Here is a 12,950-nt window from a genome sequence, read left to right as displayed (position 1 = left end):
TTTCTCTGATGATTAGTGATGCTGAACATTTCTTCATGCATTTATTGGCAGCTTGTATTTCTTCTTTTGAGAAATGTCTGTTCATGTTGTTTGTCTCATTTGTAATGGGCTTGTTTTTTTCTTTTTATTGCATTTTAGGTTTTGGGGTACATGTGAAGAACATGCAAGATAGTTGCATAGGTACACACGTGGCAGTGTGATTTGCTGCCTTCCTCCCCTTCACCTATATCTGGCATTTCTCCCCATGCTATCTCTCCCCAACTCCCCCCCCTGCTGTCCCTCCCCTACTCCCCCTAGCAGACCCCAGTGTATAGTGCTTGCCTCCCTGTGTCCATGTGTTCTCATTGTTCAACACCCACCTATGAGTGAGAACCTGTGGTGTTTGATTTTCTGTTCTTGTGTCAGTTTGCTGAGAATGATGGTCTCCAGGTTCATCCATGACCCTACAAAGGACACAAACTCATCGTTTTTGATGGCTGCATAATATTCCATGGTGTAGATGTGCCACGTTTTCCCTGTCCAGTCTATCATTGATGGGCATTTGCTTTGGTTCCAGGTCTTTGCTATTGTAAACTGTGCTGCAATGAACATTCTGGTTTTTTCTAGCTAGATTGTTTGACTTCCTTGTGAATTCTGGCTACTAGTCCTTTGTCAAAGGCATAATTTGCAAATATTTTCTTCCATTCTTTAGCTTGTTTGTTTACTCTGCTGATTATTTCTTTTGCTGTGCAGAAGCTTTCATTTAATCGTCCTATTTGCCTATTTTTTTTAGCTGCATTTGCTTTGGGTCTCTTCATTGCAAATTCTTTGCGTATGCCAGTGTCCACAATAATTTCCCTTAGGTTTTCTTCTGGGATTTCAATAGTTTCAGGTCTTACGTTTAAGTCTTTATTCCATTTTCAGTTGATTTTTATAGATGGTGAAACACAGGGGCCCAGTTTCATTCTGTTGATTTTTCCCAGCACTATTTATTGAATACGGTGTCCTTTTCCTGTTTGTTTTTGTTGACTTTGTTGAAGATAAGTTGCTTGTAGGCGTGTAGCTTTATTTCTGGGTCCTCTGTTATGTTCCATCGATCTTTGTGACTGTTTTTGTACCAGTACCATGTTGTTTTAGTTACTAGAGCCTTGTAGTATAATTTGAAGTCAGGTTCTGTGATGCCTCTAGATCTGTTCTTTTTCTTTAGGACTGCTTTGGCTATCCAGGCTCTGTTTTGTTTCCATATGAACTTTAGGATTTTTTTTTTTCTAATTCTGTGAAAAATGACATTGGTAATTTGATAGAGATTGCATTGAATCAGTAGATTGCTTTGGGCAGTATGGTCATTTTAATGATATTGATTCTTCTAATCCAAGAGCAGGGGATTTTTTTTTTTTAATTTCTTCATGTCATCTACAATTTCTTTCATCACTGTTTTGTAGTTCTCCTGGTAGAAATATTTTACCTCCTTGGTAAACATATTCCTGGTATGTTAGTTTTTTGTGACTATTGTAAATTTAAGTGAGTTCTTGATTTGGTTCTTGTCAATGTTTTTGGTATATAGGAATGCAACTGACTTTTTTACACTGATTTTGTTCAAGTGTATTTCTAATAATTCCCACTTTACAAATGACTAAACTGAGCTTCAGAGAACTTAACTGAGAGCCTGATATCAAAATTAGAGGAGGCATGAGGCTGATGAAAAGTGAGGCATAACTGGATTCAATTCCTGGTTCTTGTGTGTGACCTTAGAGAACATGACATCCCTGTACCTCAGTTTCCTCTTTTGTAAGTGGGGGTGATAGTAGTGTTAACCCTCTAGAGATACTGTCAACCTTTAAATTAAATTTTTGTCTTTCTTACATTTGGGCAAGAAGTTGCTAAGAGAATATGTGTGAAGTACTGAGCACAAAGGCTAGCTCAGAGCGAGCAATTGTATTTAAAAAAAAAAAACATAATTAATGAGAGAATTAGAACAGAACCCGAGTCTTTAGGCCCTGGATAACACAATGCCTTCTAAGACATACATAGTTTTAGTAAAAGTAACAAATTTGTTTTAATGGAAAAATTAATTTTGTATAGTATTCAGAAAAATGTTACATGCAGGGGTGAGAACCGAAACCCAGATTTGGTTGTCAATATTGTTGTTATTTACTAGCGTTACTAGTTACTGTTCGCTGTTATTTACTATTTTGGGCCAGTCATTTAACTGTCTATTGTCGTTATCTAATGCTGTGCAGCGGTATCCTGAAAAGTCGGTGGCCTAAAGCAACCCTACATTGTGCTGCTGGTTTCTGGATTGTTTTTTATGGAAGGTTTTAAAACCATTGCATTCTTCAAGACTCACAAGAGCCTCTTTATTAATTCATCTCATGGGCAAGTTACTGTCAGCACTTTGGGGTGGAGAGAGCAGCTGCACAAAAGGGAAAAAGACTTTCCCTCTGTTCTCAAGAAGATTGCAGTCTAGTTGGGGAAGACAGTAGTTTCCTAGGAAAAGATAACTAAGACAATCTTTGAAATAAAAAGTTGCGGATGATAGAATGTGTTTCTAATGAAGAAGATCTGTGCTTCTGTACCAGAGCACACAGGGGTGGGGCAGAGCCTGTGTGGGGACTGGGGAGCCCTCTGCTACCATTTTGGTGCTCCTTGACGCGCTGAATCTGGTATGGTATGAACTATGAAAGAGGATGACTTGAATTTACTAATTCTTAAAGTCAATCAAGTATGTCATAGGTGCAGGGTGCTCTGCTTAGTGCTTTAAGGACCGAAGAGTTAAATTAATTCATATGCACTTAATGAACTGCCACATCTACATGCTGTATTATATACATTATGTAGGTAGCATACGGGTGTCCCTTGGTAACCCTCGAATACCCAAATCAATAGTGCCCCAATCCCTCGTAGAGAATGGTACAGTATTTGCATGTAACCTGTGAGCATCCTCTGGTATGCTTTAAACCATCTCTACATGATTTATAATACCGAATACAATGTAAATAGGTGTTATACTGTATTGTTTAGGGATAATGACAAGAAGAAATCGGCATGTGTACAGATGCAATTTCCTTTTTTTGTGTATTTTCCGTTTGCAATTGGTTGAATCCATGAATGTGAAACCCAAGGATACAGAGAGTGAACTGTATATATATGCTTATAAATATACAAATGGGAAAGTGTTTATTTCTTTGCTATATATATATTATATGAAACAAATAGAAAAGCTAACATGAATTCTATGTACATATAAAATAGAAAACATTCACAAATCTAAGTATATGTACATATATATGATTTTTGTATAAATTCAACAATGGTATGTCAATAACAGTCGCAATGACGGACATCTGTGGAGTAATGGACATGCACGCTCTCCAGAGGCAGCATCTTCAGTTATGGTTGCTTCTGCTATTACCTAGTTTGGGCAAATTGCTTCTCCTCACTGAACCTAAACAGCCACCTGTGTAGAATAACGGTCTTGAACTATGTACTTTGCAAGGTTCCTTCAAACTCTTAAAAGAGCATTGATTCACTGACTTTACTTTTTCGTTTGTAAGTATTTGTGACTCAAATGTTCTGATTTCTTTCTCAGACATTTATTGTCTAAGGTGCAAATGTTTGAATACATTATGATCTTTAGATAAAATTTTCTATCGAATACTCTCTAAAGCAAAAGAGAAAACCCTTCTGTAAGAGCAACTCTGTACTGCACTCAGATTTTTATTACGAAGCGCATCATACATACATCTACAAAATAATCGTGGTTTGCCCTATGTGTTCCTGGACATTATCAAAGTGTTTCATTGGTTAGAATTCTGATTTTGTCTATATCCTGGGCTCCTCTGTTCCTGCCCTTTTAAGGTCCTTCTCTGGCCAGTCACAGCACTTCTGGGCCCCAACCCAAAACCTCCTTGATGGGTAAACAGTATATTCCCATATAAGAGGGATGAGACTACATCTTAGCAGGCAGCGCTCCCAGAAAAACTATCTATTAGGGTCAGGCAATCTGTAGCTTAGGAGAATTACCGAATTATCCTCAATTATAGAGTGCCCCATTCCTCACATCCTGACCAAGGAGTCTGCCTGGATTTTTGAGGAGGACGGTAAAGTCCAGCATTTGTGCTTTGCTTTCCTTAATTCTCAAACAGTTGTGTAGAAAAGGGCTAAGTAATTTGCCTGTGGTAAAAATGTAGTAAGGGTGCAGTGGTAAGAAGAAAAGGTTGAGTTGGGCCTGGGCCCCACAGCGTCTCTGCGGACTCGGTTCCTCTCTGCCGTGCCAATTTTCTTCTATTCTGCTAGTAGCACTGGGGCAGACTGGCCCTTCTGGCGGCTCAGAGGATACCCAGCTGGGCAGCAAAGTACCATTGTCACTGTCTGTCAGTTACCCAACAACGTCAAAAGCACGTTTTCTTGAACTAAGCTCACATTTTTTGAGACAAACCATTAATAAAAAGTTGTGAAGAAAGCCTCTCATTATAAACACTGCCTCCCCCCACCCTCCCCAGCACCCCTGTTTGCGGGCATGCAGTTCCCTCTTACATCTCTTGAGACTAGAGGATGTCAGAGCAGGTCATGCTCTCTTGTACCTGAGGGCAGAGCAAGGGGTCTGCCTGCGAAAACTGAGCCCACTTTGAGCTTGAATTGTGTACCTCTGCTTGCAACGAAACACCAAATCCTCGTCAATCCCTGCAATGGTTTGGTAAGCTCCTAGGCTTGCAAAACATCCTAATAAGCAGTGCCTCACAATGTCCTCTGTCACATAACAGGCTACATGCAGCGAACATACATGTCAACATGATCAATAAATATCTACTGAGTCTGCGTCACGTGCATATTTAGGGAGATTCTGGGTACGGCATAGTCCTTATCCCTGAGTACATTTAAAGGAGTTAAAGAGAAAAGGCCTGAACATAAAGGCCCCAGGAACAACGCATAATATAAACGAGGTGCTAGAAGAATAGCATAGGCAGCAGGAGTTGTGCAGAGTTGAAGAGGACGATTCTTGTGGCAGGGAGTCTTTTTGATGGCATAGGGATGGAGAACATGAGCACAGTGGTGTCTCGAAGGGTGAGTACTTTTAGACAGGCTGTCAGAAGGAAGAAGTGCTTTTTAGGGAGGGGAAATTATTAAACAAGAGTGGAGTTCAGGTTGTCTGTTGTGTTTCAGAAATACTCCACGATCCCCAGAATCTCTGTCCACCTTCTTTAGGGGTTCTCAGTCCCTTCCCAGGGCTAGTCTTGCCCCCGGAGCCATCCTGCTGTAGCTGATCAGCAGGACACAGGGATGAGAGTTATTCATTGTAGATGGCTACCCTGGTAGTGGGACTCCGCTGGGCCTTCTGGGCTGGCCTGTGGCATTCCAAGGCCAGGACACAAGGACAATGTGTCATCACCATCTAGCAGTGAACTAGTGAGCCACCCATAGACACACATATGCTCAAAGATAGACATTCGTTCTCAGATACAGGACAATACAGATACTTGTTCAGGAAATAGAATCCTTTCCTCAAGCCAAAAGTGTCTGTTTTAGTTGGGGCTCCCTAGAGATGGGTCCCACACCAGGGACTGGGGTGCGTGAGGTGACTGAGGATAAGCTCTTCAGTCGAAACCTCTCAGAGACTGAGAGAGTAGGGCAGGGGAGGCACGAAGCCAGGTGAGGACAGGAGCTCGGATGAAACCTGTCCTTGGCCTGATCCAGGAGATGGGGTGGGGTGAGGCGGCCGGGCTCTGGAGCATGAAATCACACTTTAGAGGGTGTCCTCCTTGTGCATGGTGGCTGCACTTCTATAGCCAGTGACAGTCATGGGCTGTGGCCTCTGGTAGAAGGACGGCAGAGGGTGAGGTCCCGTTCTCAGCTCTACTGGGCACAGGCTTGGAGCAGGGGAGTGGGTGTGAGCTGCTGGCAGCCAATACTCGTAGCAGCTGGGGAATGAGGACATATGCTCAGCAGAGTAGATCTGAGAGAGCGAGGCGGGCACTCCGGGGAGCAGGTACGGTGTGAGCACAGGGACTCATACGCCGAGCAGCTTGTTAAATCAGGTTTAGCCTGAAGCTGCCTCCTTGTGTTTTAAGTTCAGCGTGAAGGTTTTTCTGTACATTGTGACTATAAGAAGTGGGGGTGTAAGCTGACCATGGCCCACACCTATGCCAATCACTGAGTTTTGGCCAATCAGTGTAGCCAACGGTTCGGCCCGTGTTCAAATAAGGCAAATGCTGAGGCGGAACCGATTCCGCTGTCTCCCTACCTCACTTCCACGTTCCGTGCCTCACTTTCCTTTTGCTGTCCACAAATTTTCTTTCAGCTCGGGCCGCACCGTAGTCTCTCTGAATGTGCTGGTGATTCTGGGAGCTGCGCAGTTCATCTGTTCATTGCTCAATTAACCTCTTTTAATTCGGCTGACGTGTTTATTTTAACAAGTTCAAGGTCACTCTCCATCTGACTCCACTTCCCTGGGCCACTTCCACAAAATACCAGGGCCCCTCACAAGGCTTTCTATGGGTAGCTACTCAAAGAAGCCAAAACTCACTCATACCTGTAATCCCAGGACTCTGGGAGGCCGAGGCAGGTGGCTCATGTGAGTTCGGGAGTTCAAGACCAGCATGAGCAATGTGGAGAAACCCCATCTCTACGAAACATAAAAAAATTAGCAGGTCCTAGCAGCTTATGCCTGTAGTCTCAGCTACTTAGGTGGCTGAGGTAGGCGGATCACCTAAGCCACAGAGGTGGAGGTTGCACTTACCTGAGAGCACACTCCAGCCTGGGTGACAGAGACAGACATAGTCTCAAAAATAATAATAATAATAATAATAAAAGTCAAAGCTTTAACGTTTCTTTTCCTTGCTGTAGGCCAATTGCTCTTCTAGGCAGGGAAGGGTGTCCCCACACCATTTTCTGTAAATGGAAACAAGGCAATTAACAGTTCTTCAGCACAAACAGTCCCGAGGATCAGGAACTGGGACATGTGTGTGCAGGTTTCCTCTTTTCCAGTTATACAGGGAGGTAACACTGGCCCTGAAGTTGCAAGATCTCTGACTTAGAGTATTTCAAAAATTGATTCATTTGTAGCATCAGACCAGCATACTTCCTCATCAAGTAGGAAAATATACTGGAGACAAATCCAGTTTAGACTCTAGATTCTCTTACTGTAATAGAACCACGAAGCTTTTAACATGAATTGTAAAAAGAAACAGAATGACGGTTTTAAATTCATATGAAATCTGATGAGGACAAAGGAAATGGTGGCTTTGGGGAAGTAGGTGGAAGTGAATGAATTTTTCCAGATCAGAGAAAAAAATAGTATCATGTCTTAAAAAATTAAAATATTTTGCTCAAAATTGACTTGCTGCTTCCAATGTAATTAATTTTTAGAATTGTATACACGCAGACAAACAGAATGGGATCACAAGGTGCTAGTGGTTATGTAACCTTTTTAAAAATACCAATGAATATTTTCAGCCATTATGAACATTCTTTCTAAAATATGTCTTTAGACGGATAGCCTTCCATTTTATGATGTGTCATGATGTATTTAATTCATCATCTAGTGGACATTTCATTTATTTGCAGGGCAATGACATTTTCCTTTTAATTATGCACAGGACCAAACAAAGTACCCTGAGTAAGTAGACTGGATTCTTACTGTTTGGTGATGGGATTGTCATTGCCATTGAATACAATTTGCAAAAGTACGTTTACATTTCAGAAGAACAAAACTTAGTAAGTGGTTGTGTTCTTGATGAAACGCCTCATGTGATGGAGACCAGTGCTATTTAAAAGTACAATTTTACTTCAGAATTATCCAACAGACATGTGCTTCCACAAGCAGAATTTTCCATTCCATGGCTTTTGAGGCTGAGGAAATTGGTATAATCCTTATTTCCACAGTAAAATTAATGCCACAATAAAGTCATTATGCTGAGCACTGAGTGACTCCCAGAAAATGATTTTTAATTAGGGAAAACACAAGAATGACGTATAATCACTGGCTTTCTTCGTAAATCATTCATTACTAAGAAAATGTGAGAAATGTCACTTGATCTGAAAGTCAGTAGAAGCCGCAGCATAGCTCAGGCCCTCAGATGTTGGAGAGACTGAGCTGTGCCCCCAGCTCTGATGTTGCGGTTGGTAAGTCTTGCAAGTTCTCTTCTGCAAATAGAGTAAGGTGCCACTGTATGGTCGCTGTGGTTCCTTCTTCCCCAAGAACAGAAATTCTAATTGCAGAACGATGCAGAAATGCACACGGAGACAGGCCCAGGGCCAGGGGTGTTGTTGAGCTTAGAAAACACACACACTCATCGTTAATTTAAAACATAATATCAAAGGACTGACCCCAAACTCGGCTAAATCACTAACTAGCTTCCTTAGGGTTCGACTTTGTGTGTCAGCTTCTGCGTTTATAAAGTGAGGGATTGAGCTAGAACAGATGGTGACTCATAGATTTTTAGTACTGGAAGGTACTTCGTTGAATTTCTTTTCCAAATGGGAAACGTCATGCTGCAGAGCTTAAGTGACTTGGCTGGAGCTGAACAGAGGAAAGTGCAGAGCTTAAGTTTATGCCCAGATCATTTAATATCCATGTCCGGCGTTCTTTCTCCTGACCACCAAACTCTGTAGGTATTTTGCTCTGAAATTTATGAATTTAAGATGAGCCAAATGAGGGTTTATGCCTCATTTGTTCATAGAAATTTGTATGTTCATAGAACATCACGACTACATACCTATAAATTTGTCCTGTGTTTTAGGTTGCTCAAAGTCGGCCATTAGTTAGCCAGATCCGAGAACAGATTTAAACCATAATTTATCTTTCTTGAGTCCATATCTGCCTGCTTTCAGCCTCAATCCTGTGGCCAAGAGCGGAGCCAAAAATAGTAACAGAAAAATATATACAAACAAGTGGTAACACAGCAAATGATGGTAGAGCAGTCTGTGCTGTTTATTAGATTCCAGTCTTAAAATAGGAGCAGGGATAATCTGTGGACACAGTCTTAGTTTGAAATAAAATGCATTATTTCAAACATCAGCTGTCCTTGGGACTCATGTGAATCATCTTTGCAAGAAGTTAATAGTGGATCAACAGATTTGCCTACAGCTGTGAGCCATGTAGGGAAAACTTTGGCTCCTTCTCCGGGAGTGGAAGGCCTCAAGCAGGTCTTAGCTTGCAGACGGTGGAAGAGGCTTCCTCAGAGGCAGAAGAGTGGGCGGTGCGGGAGGGTCCTCTGATCTCAATCGTCTTCTCTGATGTAGATGCTGTTGGGTGGATTAGGTGTTATTAGCAGCTAGAATCAACAGGACAAGGGGGTGGGGACCTGAGGAACACGCAGCAGGCAGCGCTGCAGGTTGTTTGGCCGCAGGTTTCACGTGGAGGGGTTCTGCCTGGCGCCAGTGGGAGGGGTTCTGCCCGGCGCCAGTGGGTGGAGCTTTCTTTTCTGCCTGTTACTTCATCATGCACATGGGAATTTCTTTATTTCTTGTTTTTTTTTGGAATATATATTTAAATTTTTAAGTATTTATTTTTAGTTGTGTGTATTTATGGGGTACAGTTGAATGTTTTGATCTATGTATGCATTATAGAAAGATTTGATCCACCTAATTAATGTATGCATCACCTCACCAGCATCATTTTGTGTGTGTGTGTGTGTGTGTGTGGTGTGTGTGGTGAGAATGTTAAAAATTGATTCTTTCAGCAATTTTGAAATATGCACTATTATTACCTGTGATTGTCTCTAATAGAGTTCTGGGCAAGTTTATCTGAGAAATGAGAAAGTGGGATTACCCCATTCCCCATTTACTGATTAAGCTTGAGTGTGAATTTTCCCCCAACCCGCTCAAGGGCGCAACAGTTTAGTTAAACAGACCATTACTCTGCTAGAAAATTCTCAGAGAAATTGACCGTTCCTCAGTTTCTTTTTTTTTCTTTTTTTTTTTTTCAGAGGTGACTCTTTGGATATACAGGGGTCAGGGAGCTGCAGTTTCTTATACATAATGATGCTATGTCAACATGTCAGAGAGAAGTCAGTAAACCTCTCTATAAAGGGCCACATAGAATTCTCAACTTATCTGGCCATATAATGTTGAAATGACACAACTCTGCCGTTGCAGGGTGAAAGTAACCATAGACAATATGTAAATATATGAGTGGGGATGCATTTCAGTAACAGTTTACAAAAAGAGGGGGTGGGACATATTTGTAGTTTGCAACCCCTCCCAGAAAACAGACCTGTTTCATATCTGTTTTAAATATAGGTGGTGCCATTTTCTTGTAGTTACACAGATAGAAATCTTGGGATAAACTCCTATCCTCTTTTCTCTTTATTTTCCACATTTAATCAATAATTAATACTGTGGATTTCACCTTCTAAGGTCTTTTCTATCATCTGCTCGGTGGGGCCTATTGGGACCAACCTATCTGAAACAGGCTCACCTCACTCTCCATCTCATCATACTGTGTGTCTCCTTAACAGCTCAGGTTACGACCTGAAGTTACCACATTTATTTGTTCACTTGTTTATTATTTGTCTCCCATAATGAAATAATTGCTTGAGGGCAAGGACTCTGCCTCTCTTCTTCACTGCTGTAGAATGCTGCTTGGCACAAGACACAAGGCAGGCACTCGGTTAATACTTGCTGAAAGAGAAAGGACCCCAAACCAGTCCTCCTTCTTCTAAATTCCCATGTTCTACAATACACCCTTCACATAAACTCTACAGTTATTACTTCAAGCAAGGCCCAGTGGGGAAAACATGGAACATTAAAAATAGGATAAATCAAAGAGGGTATAGTAAAGGGACCATTTATACAGTGTGTGCAGGTGAGCAAAAGGGAAAGGAATACAGTGGGGCTGTCACCCATCCTTAGGCATGAAGCAGAAAGTGAGTTGTCAAAAGAACCTGAAAATAGAGGGTCTTGTGGATAGACGCTCTGTTATAGGAACTGTGTCCCCTGAAGGTGGGATGCAACTAGCCAGAGGGAACTTCCAGGTAGGAGTAGGGGAGTAAATGCCATCAGCTCATTCTCATCCCTCCCTCAGACCTCCTGCTGGGACCCTACTGGAACTGAAGCAGACCAGGAGGCAAAGGAGTCAACTGATGTAATCCACAGAGAATAGCATCCTGGAATCCAGAGGGGTAAACAAGACATCTGGCACCATCACTCCTGGCCCCTCAGCATCTGATTTTGTTCGCAGGAAAAGTCTGTGTCTCCATCACAGGGGCTGCATGAAGTTCCGTCAGCTACTGAATCATAATAGGGTAACATCAGTTGAGTCACAGCTGTGGCTGAAGTAAAAACGTTAATGATCACTGAGTTCTCCATGTAAGGTAGCAGAGGGGAAAAGGAAAAATAATAGAAGCAGTAGCAGATACCATCCCCATCTCTGTAGCTGGACACAGGGCAGGATTTGGTGCTCAGATTCCTTTTTCTACCATACGTCCTGTATCAACATTCTCCCTTCTCTTTGTCAGCACTGTGGCTGGACAGGGATTCTCTCCTGGTAGGATAATCTAAACTTTCATTCCTCTGAGATCCTAAAATAAATAAGCAAAGTGATTCCTGAATCTTCTTTTGAGTGTCTATTTCCTGAGGCCGATTTTTGTGCTGTTAATAAATGTAGCGGGAAATGTATGGCAACGCAGATGAAGACAAGGAGAGACTGATGAAAGGACTGTGCACACAGGCATTGTACAGGGTGTAAGGAAGTCTTAAGCTGCAATTTTGGAGTTCCCCAGGCTACTAACAGGGAAACTCCTTGGCCCAAAAGAAAAAGACTCATTACTGTAATCTGGAATGAGAGGGTCCCATGAAGAACCCAACTTCAGAACTGTTTTCTTGGTTAGGGAGACGGAACTATCTTGAAGTGATCCTGCCAGGCAGGATATAGGGGAAGTGCCCTCACCTCACTCTCCTTTCTCCAACACTGCTGGGTTAATACTTGCTGTTGTCCAGTCAAGTAACAAGCCACCAGCCAGCTGCTTCAGGAAAACCACCCTCTTCCCCTGTGGCTCCAGTGAGGATGATCAGAGTGGTCCGGGGGTGATGCTGGCTCGCAGTTTTCTCACGTGCTGACTGAAGGTTTTTTTTTTTTTTTTTTTGCTGAGGCTCAACGGCTTTGAAGGCACATCTTCAGTAGGATAATACCCAGGCATTTTGCGAAGTTTAACCACCTGGGGACCACCTTTCTTGTCACCACTAACTGGTTTTGTAACAGTTGCAAGAACCTTGTCCTTTTTCTTTACAACCTTGGATTTAGCGACTGAGTACTTCCCCTTGTACGTGGCCCCTTGTACGTGGCAGGATGGGGAATACCTGCCAATTCCTCTGACAAGGACCGGATTGCGGCTGTAATGGGGCTTCCCCTTCTTGGGCTTACCCTTTTCACCTTGCCACCAGCATCAGCCTTCCTGGCTGCAGATTTCTTCTCTTTAGTATCCAGCTTCTCAAATTTTTCACCTGTCATCTTGCAAGATGGGAAAAGCTGGGATTAATATTTTATGGTCAGCAATGTAAAAAAAAAAAAAAAGTCAGCCAGGTGCGGTGGCTCACGCCTGTAATCCCAGCACTTTGGGAGGCCAAGGCGGGTGGATCACGAGGTCAGGAGATCGAGATCATCCTGGTAAACATGGTGAAACCCTGTCTCTACTAAAATTCAAAAAGTTAGCTGGGCGTGGTGGTGCGTGTCTGTAGTCCCAGCTACTTGGGAGGCTGAGGCAGGGGAATCTCTTGAACTTGGGAAGTGGAGGTTGCAGTGAGCCAAGATCACACCACTGCTCTGCCTGGCAACAGAGCAAGACTCCATCTCAAAAAGTGAGATTCACATGAAACTGACATAAGAGGCCCTCAATACACTCATGCACACACATTCTTTTATAAAAATTTGACACAGGAAATTTTAGTCAGAACAGGTTAATATAGTTACCAAACTTCATAGTGAGGAAAGCTTTGAGGTCATTGTATACTCTTATATTTTTCTCAGAAACAGA

At 42.4% G+C, this 12,950-nt stretch overlaps 1 pseudogene; it reads right to left on the bottom strand.

The window, feature by feature from the left end:
- Window positions 1–11,867: 11,867 nt before the first annotated feature.
- On the bottom strand, window positions 11,868–12,427 carry LOC144580126 (large ribosomal subunit protein eL6 pseudogene; annotated as a pseudogene).
- Between the last annotated feature and the right edge of the window lie 523 nt (window positions 12,428–12,950).

Source organism: Callithrix jacchus, chromosome 18 (genome assembly GCF_049354715.1).
Source record: "Callithrix jacchus isolate 240 chromosome 18, calJac240_pri, whole genome shotgun sequence".
Classification (NCBI taxonomy): domain Eukaryota; kingdom Metazoa; phylum Chordata; class Mammalia; order Primates; family Cebidae; genus Callithrix; species Callithrix jacchus.
This window is presented reverse-complemented; position numbering and strand designations above follow the sequence as displayed.